We start from the raw sequence: 11,298 nt of genomic DNA, 5'->3' as shown, positions 1-11,298 counted from the left end.
TTAAGAAACCAAGTACTTATGGGCAGTGGTTTTTTCCATGTGTAGCATAAACGTTTTGGCTTCCTTCATATATCCCTGGACCTGCTTTCTTTCTGGACCATCTTCCACTGCCTCCAGACTCCCCCTCCCACAGGAGACTGAGGCAGAGAGGTGGCCCCTCCTTCCAACAGCTCCCCTGACTGCGTTCCCATCTCAGTCAATGGGGACTTCATTTTTCCAGCAGTTCCAGCAAAGAACTTGGAAGTTATCCTAGTCTCCTCTGTTTATCTGATACATTCACTCTGTCTGCAGATCACACTGGCTCTATCTTTACAATCACCATGCAGAATCTAGCCGGGTCTCCCCACCTCCACCGTTATACCTTCCACCACCATCGCTTACCTGGGTGACCACAAGAGCCTCGTCAGCGACTTTCCTTGTGTCTAACAGGCTGCTGTCCTCCCGGCAGTCACACTGAACTCTGAAAAGTCGCTCCTCGGCTCCAGATCGTCCACGCCTCCCCGTCTTGCTCCACGGGAAACCCAAAGCTCTTCCCATAATCTGCTAGACCCGACATGACCTACAAGCACTGCCCCCCAACACACACACACACACGCATTCAGACACAGTCCTGAGACCCCAGCTCCTACTGCTGTCATCCTTACTTTGCCCTGACCTCAGAGCTTCTGCAGTCGCTGTTCCCTCTGCCTGGATGACTCTGCCCCATCCATCGTCAAGGCTGAAAGTCATGCTTCCTCTCCCTTCCTTAGAATTTTTTTTTTTAATAGTGAAAACTTTTCTATTTAGAATTAGTCAGCTGGACTCAGCTTAGATGACCCCAATTTGGTTGGCAACATCCAAAGCGTCATAGTCAGGAGCCAGTCGAACATATGCCTCTCCTCTCCATCAGGCCTGATCGGGGCGTTGACCTTAGCCACGCCAACGTCGTAGAGCCCCTCCGCAGCTTGTTTGATTTGGTGCCTGTTGGCCCTGGCATCCACAGTGAACACCGCTGTGTTGCCGTCTTCCGTTTTCTGCGCGGCTGGCTCGGTGGCGAGGGGCAACTTGATGATGGCATAGCGGTCCAGCTTGTTTCTCCTAGGGGCGCCCTTCCGAGGATATGTGGGCTGCCTCCTGAGCCGCGGTGTTTTGGGCCGCGGAAGGTGGGTGACGTCTGGATCTTCTTTTTTGTGTGGCTGTGGACGCCTTTCAACGCTGCTTTCTTGGCCTTCAAAGCCTTTGCTTTGGCTTCGGCTTTGGGAGGGGCAGGGACTTGCTTCTTCGCCTTCGGCGCCATCTTCGTGAAAAGGGCTTTTTTCCTTCCTTAGAGCTTTGCTCAGATATCACCCTCTAAAATATCAACTTCCCAATCCCACCAGTGCTCCCTGCCCTTTTACCTGTCTCACCATCAGACCCACTTTACATTTATTTGTTGACTGATCTCTGGCTCCCTTCACTGACAGGCATGCTCAGGCAGGCTTCAGCCTGTCTGCACCTGTCTGCCTGCCCCTCCACCGCCTGGAACACCGCCTGGCACATAGTAGTCACTCAGTAAATAGTTGCTGGATGAGTGATTGGCCGTTCGAGCGTAAGGAAGGCGTACCAGTGCATGTTTTGTTAGCACAAGGTTAATGCGTGCAAGCCCTCAGCCTCTTTTTCTTTTTTTTTTTCTAACATCTTTATTGGAGTATAATTGCTTTACAATGGTGTGTTAGTTTCTGCTTTATCTTTTTCTTATAGGAGGCGCTTGTCCTCACACTTGAGACCTTTGGATGCCCTGAGAGTGATGAAAATCAATTCACAGAGATCTACAGATACTATGTGTTGCTAATGAAATCAATGGTTAAAGCATTAATGTACAAATTAGCTTTGAGTGAGGGAAAAAAAAAAAACAAACACTTCACGGACTGCATTCCTAACTGTGGAAATGAATCACAGGAATGTATTCCATCGGGAAATCCACTGGGGACTTTTGAATGGAGAAGGGAAACCTCATTCACAGTCCTAAAGAAATAGCTCTAAAAGCTACATCCTGCCCTTCATGGCACAAACAGCGACACTTTTCTCAATGAGGAATCTCCTATCAATAGACATATATATATTTTTTACTCCCTAACTACAAATGATCAGGTGAACACAGTCTAAATTTAGAGAACCATTCAAGGTAAATACAAATCATGAAAGTGCTTCAGTTTGTTTTCACATGTGATGGTAAACTCCTAGCTTATCTCGAAGGTGCAGTGTGATGCTTTGGGAGGTGGGTCTGGACTAGGGGGCAGCATCGTGCTGGAAAGAGCACCGGTTTGGGCGTCAGAGAGATGTGTTCCAATTCCCCATATACAAGCCATAAACTGGCCTTATCTTCAAGAGGACCTGATGCGTCACTGGACCATGACAGATACAGGACCCTTTCGTTTCCTCCCTTTTTACTCAGCGTAAATACCTCCTGGTGGGTTTTATTGGATGAAATAGCATGTCTCTCTAGTGCACGTATCCACTTTTTAATTTAAGGTTTAACTGAGACCTCTTAGTGTGTGGTGTATCCGCTTGTTTTAAGTTCCTTTAGTTGGGTTAGATTAGTTTGCCCAGTCGAAGGTAAGTATCACCAATTGGTTAGTTTCTAAAGATGACCATAACAGAATGATCTCTTCCCCACATAGATATAGTTTAGGAGAAATATCAGTAGGTCTTTCTTTTTTAAAAAAATTCTTTTTATTTTATTTATTTTTGGCTGCGTCGGGTCTTCGTTGCTGCGCGCGGGCTTTCTCTAGCTGCGGCGAGCTGGGGCCACTCTTCGTTGCGGTGCGCGGGCCTCTCATTGCGGTGGCTTCTCTTATTGTGGAGCACGGGCTCTAGCCGTGCGGGCTTCAGTAATTGTGGCGCACAGGCTCAGTAGTTGTGGCTCATGGGCTCTAGAGCGCAGGCTTAGGAGTTGCGGTGCACGGGCTTAGTGACTCCGCGACATGTGGGATCTTCCCGGACCAGGGCTCGAACCTGTGTCCCCTGCATCGGCAAGCGGATTCTTCACCACGGCACCACCAGGGAAGGCCCTCAGTAGGTGTTTCTGATATAACATAGATAATGCTACGAATAAGAGTATAGTTATCTTGTTCATTGTATGATGTTTTTTGAATCACTCCCATTAAGATGATTTCAAATAGCGACACTTTATAAAATAGGCAATATAAGTCCTTCCTTTTGTAAATTAGTAAGTTAAAGGAGAAGTACAATGAAGCCTCGTTTGAACGCAGTTTCTCAGACATTTAGAACTCTTTAATAAATATGGAGAAAGCTAAGGCACCTCGTGTTCACCGTCTGCTTTTGTTTCCTTACCACAACTCAATATGTTTAGGTTGCATCAGGGGACTAGTATAGGAAAGCCTCCCTCAGTACGTGTGACTTTTCATAGTGGTTTCCAGCAGAGGAAAAGCTCATCATGAGCTGCCTAGTCCTAAGGAAATAAGGGCAAATATTATTTCCTTGGCTTTTAAAAAAAAGAGTAAAACATACCCCTGATCTGTGTCTAGCAAAGGAAAGAGACATGTGAACCATGATCCTTAAGTAGTTTTTATCTTTACCTTCTTAAAGCCATCTTAAAGCAAGTATTGATATTACATGTGAAGTGGGAGAGGGTTTTCATCAATCAGCAAAAAATACAGCAATTTCAGCGATCATTCTGTGCGTCTGAGAAGTGTCAATGTAAAGGATAAAGTATTGTCTTTTTACAGGCAAGGAGCTCAAGTCCTGTTCAAAGCTTCTTTTGATTAAAATTTCTGTTCACCTTCTGTCCATGTAATTATCAGTGAACCAGCCTGATTTGCTTGTTTCTAACATATACACACTGAGCTCTGATTCACAAAAGTTAATTCTTTTTCATCTTTAAGTCTAATTTGAAAATCAGCTTCGGGCATTAAAATGTTAAAGGTTTGGGAGACTAATCCTTTTCATATATGATAAAAGTAAGAAATCATTTTCATATATAAGAAAGGTCAGAGCGATAAAAGAATAAGGATAAAGAGTAAAGTGGTAATAATATGAAGAACAGTAACCAGCTATTCCTAGCCATACTTAAGCCCCACCCCCCCCCCCAAAGAGGATTTAAATCAAGAATGATTCCAATTAGGAGTAAGAAGAAAATGGGGTTTTTGATTAGTCTAATGAATTATTAAGACATCTGGGTTTTAGAATCTTCATTCCTGGAGATCTAGAAGAAGGTTTGTTGAAAACAGTTTGGATTAGGACTCATATATGTGTTACTCGCTACGCATGGCAAATCAGTCATAAACTCTGAGTATGTTAAATCTGTGGTGGGAGAGAGAAAAAATGCCAATCAGATCATATGTGCATGAGGTGGTGACATTGCACTTGGGGTTCAGAATTGGCCATCAGGCGTGTAACTTCTCTAAAGCTTCACTCTGACTCTTTGGTCAACTATGGGCTAGATAATCATAAAATGTTGCTAGTTTACAGGAAGTGAATTTGAGGACAGGAAATTGAGTTAATAACCAGCGAATATCTTTTTGTTTCTTTTGAATTAGTTTAATTTTTAAAAATTTATTTTATTTATTTTTGTCTGCGTTGGGTCTTCATTGCTGCATGCGGGCTTTCTCTAGTTGAGGCGAGCGGGGGCTACTCTTTGTTGCAGTGCACGGGCTTCTCATTGCTGTGGCTTCTCTTGTTGCGGAGCACGGGCTCTAGGCGTGTGGGCTTCATGTAGTTGCAGCACACAGGCTCAGTAGTTGTGGCTCACAGGCTCCAGAGCACAGGCTCAGTAGTTGTGGCGCACGGGCTAAGTTGCTCCGCGGCATGTGGGATCTTCCCAGACCAGGGCTCGAACCCGTGTCCCCTGCATTGGCAGGTGGATTCTCAACCACTGCGCCAGCAGGGAAGCCCCTAGTTAATTTTTATCAAAGTAATACATGTTCAAAGTACAGATATACTAAAGACATGTAATGAGAAATAGCTTTTCCTACCCCATCCCACTCCATTCTAGGAGTAATCACTTTCAACTTGTCAAATTTCCTCTGGTATATGTACTTTCATATTTTCCATAATGTGCTTTTACTACTATTTCTTGGTTTCGGAACTTTAGACATTATCTTTAACATCCTACATATATCAAAAAGGAATTACCTCTCTTACACATCCCCACCCCACTTCCTCTTAATATAATCATTTCAGTTAGGAATTGTGTTCATCTAGTAACACAAATTCCAAAACATTAGCTCAAACAAATTAGCAGTTTATTTTTCTCACAAAACATGAAGTTAAGGGCTCATTAGGAGACTCCAAGATGTCATCAGCAATCTAAGATCCTTCTTCCTTTCCTTTTTTCCAGGTTTACCATGTATTGCATCCTCATGGCAACAGAATTGTCCCACTACATCAGGCATTGCAATCGTATTCCTGGTGAGGAAGCCTGGGAAGGGCAAAGGGCATACAGTCTGTGTCTCCTTTAAAGGGCTTTCCCAGAAGCCTTACACAGCAGCTTCTATTAAAATTCCATAGGTCATAATAGTTTCACATGACCACCCACACCTGCAAGGGAGGCTGGGAAATGTTCTTCAGCTGAACACATTTCTGCCCCCAAATAAACACCCGTAGTCTCTGCCACAGTAGTGTGCTATGCTATGCTTCCTTTTCTGTGCATTCTTTTGTTTTTCCTGGAGTTAATAATGGCCTCACCTTTTGCTTATATTTACGTATATCTGTTCATTCTCAAATGTGATCTATCAGTATCATTTTGTTCCCTGGTGACCTACCTCCAGGAATCCTCCATCCTCCTGGTACAAATTAGCCTCGGGCCTTTCTAAGACTGCTGCATCTATCCTCTTGGACTTTATTGTCTTTGTGTTTCTCTGTTTTCTGAGTCCCATTGTCTTATCTTTCTTGGCTAATTCCCTCCTTTTGCTAAAACACATCTTTGAGTGGATTCCAGTGAAAGAATACATGGGATGCAAAAATGTTGAGTCTTTGTATGAAAATAATTGCATTTTATCCTGGTATTTGATGAATCGTATGAGTTGGTATACAATTATCAGTTAGAGATCTTTCTTTCTTTTTTTTTTTTTTTTTTTTTTTTTGCGGTTCGTGGGCCTCTCACTGTTGTGGCCTCTCCCGTTGCGGAGCACAGGCTCCGGACGCACAGGCTCAGCGGCCATGGCTCACAGGCCTAGCCACTCCGCAGCATGTGGGATCTTCCCGGACCGGGGCACGAACCTGTGTCCCCTGCATCAGCAGGCGGATTCTCAACCACTGTGCCACCAGGGAAGCCCGAGATCATATTTTATCTCAAAACTTTATAGCTCCTACCTTCTAGTGTTGCAGTTGATAAGTGTATAATAAATCTATTAGCAAAGTTTCATTATTTAGAAAGAAGAGGACCTTCTACTAGTGGAAGTTTTTAAATTATTATTATTGCTATTATTCACAACAATTCAGTGAACATTTTTTATTGACTGATTGATCATATCCTCTGTGCTACTTGTTAGAAGGGACATACAGCAGTCCCTTGGCTAGGCTATAGTAGAGTTATTCAATCAAACTCCAATCTAGGTGTTGCTGTGAAGGTATTCTGTAGATGTGGTTAACATCTATAATCGGTTGACTTTAAGTAAAGGAGATTATCTTTGATAGCGTTGGTGGGTTTGTCCATTCAGCTGAAGAGCAAAACTGAGTTTTCCCTGAGGAAGAAGAAATTTTGCCTGATAACTATAGAATGAGCTCCTATCCACCTGCCCTATGGATGTCAGACGTACCAGTACTCATAATCACATAAGTCAAGTTCTTGTAATACATTTCAATATATATGTTAAATATGCCATTGGTTCTGATTCTCTACAGAAGCCAGACTGATAAAGGTCTCAATGACCTCAGAATCTAGAAAAGTGGTTAATAAGAGAAGTAAAAGGTAAATTATTATAATAATTTTTCTCTTATAAATTTAAATGTAAGATTATAGTAAAGAAAAGTAGATGATTCAGAAATTGAAGAATTACTCTTGAGAAGTAAGGTATTATTAAGTTGACAGGAAGCAGAAGGTTCAATTGGGAATGTAGAGAATTTTTGAAAGTAGGGGAATTACACAAAAGCCTTTGCTAAATTCATGCATAAACCTTTATCCGATCATTGAGAGGAAAATAACGAAGGATTGCCATAGTTAATCAACAAAAACTAAACAATGTCAAAATATTTCACCTCTAAAAGCATAGAATCATTAAATGGTAAGTTATAGTTAAAATTTAAGATAACATGATTGTTTTAACTCCTTAATTTTCACGTGATGAAATGTCGAGCTCAATTTATTTAAAATTGAGCCCTGATGACTAGTCAGCCCTGTCCTGTCTGAAAGTCTGCCCTTTAGGATATATTCTCCTAAAAGTTTCCTCATGGTGTGTCTCTTTGTTCTGTTTCTATATCCACAGATTTCTTCCCTTCTTTCCAGAGTCTGTCGTCCAAATTCATACAGTAAGCAACAGTTGCAAAAAACTTCCCCATATATGATTTCATTTGTCTTAGTCCATTTGAGCTGCTGCAACAAAGTACCATAGACTGGGTGGCTTATAAGCAACAGAAATGTATTTCTCACAGTTCTAGAGGCCAGGGGTTCCAAGATCAAGGTTCTGACAGATTCTGGGTGTGGTGAAAGCCTACTTCCTGCTGCAGACGGCCGTCCTCTTTCTGTGTCCTCAGGTAGCAGAAGGGGCAAGAGAGCTCTCTGGGGTCTCTTTTACAAGGGCACTAATCCCATGCATGGGGGCTCCACCCTCATGACCTGATCGCCTCCCAAAGATACCACCTTCTAATACCATCATATTGGGGGTTAGGATTTCAACATATGAATTTGGGGAGGGACGCAAATATTCAGTCCCTAATTTGCCCAACTGTCCCCTGAAAAGCCTTGGGCTTAGAGATGTCATTTGGTTTACATGACATCTATCAGCCAGTTTTGTGGCCACATTAACATCAAAAATGGACTCCAAATGGTATTTGCAACCCATGCTTGTAGTATGCCACGTTGCTTTGGTTAACCGACTGAACGAAACTCACTGAATGAGTACTTGTACTCAGTGAGTAGAAACTTGTTTCTTTTTTATGGCATCCTATAAGAACTATAGGTGGGATTTTCTTTCTTTTCTGTTTTTCCTAAGTAGGGACTCATGTCCGTGTCCACTTAAATCACCTACACTAATCACCTCAGATTTTCCATGGCTGCCATAAGCATAAAACAACTGGATTTCTGGAACTTCTGAGGGAGAATAAAATGTCTTTTCATAGCCCCTCAAGACTGTGCCCTTGCAGCAGGCATTTTCCACGTGGCTGAGTAGGCACCTTGAACTTGGTTTTCATTGACTTTTGATGATATGTCCTGATACATATTTCAGTAAACTATAGGAATAGTCAACCATTTTTTATGTACACATAATCCCATATGCTTTGACCTAACAGAACACTGAAAGAGGTCGCATAGGTACTGTTAATTGTCCTCTCAGGTGTCATCCCAGTGTCCATCCATGTCCAGTAGGGCCTGTCCAAGACCACTGGCCCAGGAACCCATGTTATGTTTGCTGTGGAGGTCTGTTTATAACCAAACTTGCACTTAACTACACAGGATCATCACCTCGGCTGCTGTCTTAGGAAAGATTCGCCAAGACTACCACATCCCTTCAGCTGCCATTTGCAAATGCTGTTAATCACAGCCCAGGGAACAGAACATCTGAACCTTTGGTGAAGCACGTTTCTTTACTTGCTTCAGTTTACTTGCTTACGCTGCTTCCAGTAAGTGGATCTAATCCTCGCTTAACGGACAACCCCTAAAGGGCCGTTTATTGAATTAGAAATGTTGAAAAACTATGGTTATTTGTAAATGAAAAAGTAGACTTCATTTATTTACGTTGTTCCCTTTTCTTAAGAGTTTTTTTTAAATTAATTTAGTTATTTTTGGCTGCGTTGGGTCTTCGTTGCTGTGCACGGGCTTTCTCTAGTTGCGGCGAGCGGGGGCTACTCTTTTGTTGCTGTGCGCAGGCTTCTTATTGCGGTGGCTTGTCTTTTTGCGGAGCACGGGCTCTAGGCACACGGACTTCAGTAGTGTGGCTCGCGGGCTCTAGAGCGCAGGCTTAGTAGTCGTGGTGCACGGGCTTAGTTGCTCCGCGGCATGTGGGGTCTTCCCAGACCAGGGCTCGAACCCATGTCCCCTGCGTTGGCAGGCGGATTCTTAACCACTGTGCCACCAGGGAAGCCCCTTCTTAAGAGTTTTAGGAATCATTTCTGGAGACGGCATATTTTACAACAGAAAGCAGAGTAATTCTCATCCCAAACAGATAAGTTTAATTCCTAGTACAGCAATTGATAGCTCTCAGACCTTGGGTTCTTTGCCTCCACGATCCTGTGTGTTCATGCTTAGCCTGATAGTGGTGACGTCTGTGTTTTGGTATTTTGGTGCAGATGAAATGGTGCATATTTGTAAAGTGCCTGGCAAAATGCTTGGCTTATACCCATATGTAGTAGATATGAGTAGATACTCATAAGTAGTGTTTGTTAATAACCCCACCGTAGGCATTCCTGTCCTTATGCATAATGAGAAGATGGGAGAGAGAACCATCAATCCATCACTGTATCTCTTTACCAGTGGAACTGCCCTTTCATGCACCTCCCAGAGATTATCATATACGTATTCCTCTTAGAGATCTTGTCATCTATAGCTGATAAGATGTCTATTATGCACATGCAGAAGTGTGTGATGCCTTCATATGAAAACGTAGAAAATAGACTGTGTCACAAATACGTCCATGAAGGTAAGGTTCTGTTTTAGGAGGCTGGTCTCTTCTCTTGCACTCTGACCTTGGATGTGGGAGTGTTAGGATAAAGATGGCAGTATGCTTATTGTTGTCATAAATACAGAATTAAATTATGGTGAAAGTGTAACTTTAATAGTTGAATTTCCCAAGAGATTCTTTTCCCTTCCATAACATGGCATTGGTCGCAGTCACATTGGTGTCCCTTTTCTCAGGGAAGCATTTCGTTCTCTTTCCGCGCACATTTGTTGACTACCTCCTGCGCTGTGGGCGCGTGGGTACGACGAAGGTGGCTGGGTTACAAAGATGAATAGGATACCATTCTTGCCCTCGAGAGTTTTATAGTTTGCTAAGAGGGACAAATTGAAGAATAGAAGGTTACGGTGCAACTTAGACGTGAAACAGCAGAGATGTATCACGGTTTGCTCAAGCTGCTGCTTACCGTCTCCTGGCTCAGCACAGCTCTTCCCACCTCTGTGTTTAGGGTCCTTACTGCGGGAAACAAGGGACTGTTAACACTATGGAAATTGGCAAAGACTGCAACAAATCTGGGCTTTTTTTTTTTTTTTTTTTTGAGAGCTGGTTGTGAAACATTTACCAGCACATCACTCAGTGTCTATAAACTGTAGAGAGGAGAGAAGGGATTACTTTGTCTTGGGGCGTTTGGGGAAGCCACCAAAGAGTGGTGACATTTTGATCTTGTAGGATGGGGTGGGAACGGGCCAAAGGAGAAGAAAGATGGATGAAACTTTGACAGGGCCCAGAGACTGCAGGAGGAAATCCCAGGTCATATTTGCCTTGGAGGTGATGACAGCTGAAGGCAAATGCAGTCGTGAGAAGCTTCTGTTGAAGGTGATAAATAGATATGCCTTGGGATTTAACTCCCGTGATATTTAATGGTAGCAGCCCTGGGTAGTTTCCTGTGTCCTGGGGCTGAGGGCATACCTAGGTCAGGAATAGGTACAGTATTTCTTGAAGTGAATCAGCGTCCTTTGGCACTGGGATAAAATGCAGATCCCCAGGCTCCTCCTCAGATTCCCTTGGAGTAAGAGGCCCAGGGATTGGTATTTTTCACAATGTCCTCCGAGGTTTCTTTGCACAGTTAAGTTTGAGAACCAGTATTCAAAGGCGGGTACATCGGTGGTTCTCAGTTGGGTATGATTTTGCCCTTGGTGTTGTCTGGAGACATTAGGGATTGTCATGACTGTGGAAGGGCTCCTGGCATCTGGTGGGCTGAGGCCAGGGATGCTGCTAGACACCCCACAGTGCCCGGCACAGTGCCCACCACAGAGAATGGCCTCACCCCAAATGTCAGTAGTGCTGAGGTTGAGAAACCCTGGTCTAGGTCATAATCAAGGGCTCTGTAGTAAATACAAGAGGAGGACTGAGGTCAGCTTGTGTCACTAGGTGGTCCCTTAACTTGCTAAGGTAGCGTGGGGCGGGGGGGTGGCGGCTGGAACGGGGCTGCAGACCTCCAGGTCCAGATACTGGGCTGCCGAGTTTTCACAGCACTGGGCACAGCTGA

General features: G+C 43.6%; 1 pseudogene across 1 annotated transcript; it reads right to left on the bottom strand.

Annotated features, from left to right (window-relative positions):
* Nucleotides 1-807: 807 nt before the first annotated feature.
* LOC309978142 (large ribosomal subunit protein uL23-like) lies at nt 808-1,285 on the bottom strand (annotated as a pseudogene). Its single transcript has one exon. The product of its transcript is annotated as a large ribosomal subunit protein uL23-like (transcript).
* Between the last annotated feature and the right edge of the window lie 10,013 nt (nt 1,286-11,298).

The sequence above is a fragment of the Leucopleurus acutus genome (assembly GCF_964270905.1).
Source record: "Leucopleurus acutus genome assembly, chromosome: X".
Classification (NCBI taxonomy): Eukaryota; Metazoa; Chordata; class Mammalia; order Artiodactyla; family Delphinidae; genus Leucopleurus; species Leucopleurus acutus.
The sequence above is the reverse complement of the archived record's forward strand: the minus strand, read 5'-3'. Positions and strand labels throughout refer to the sequence as shown.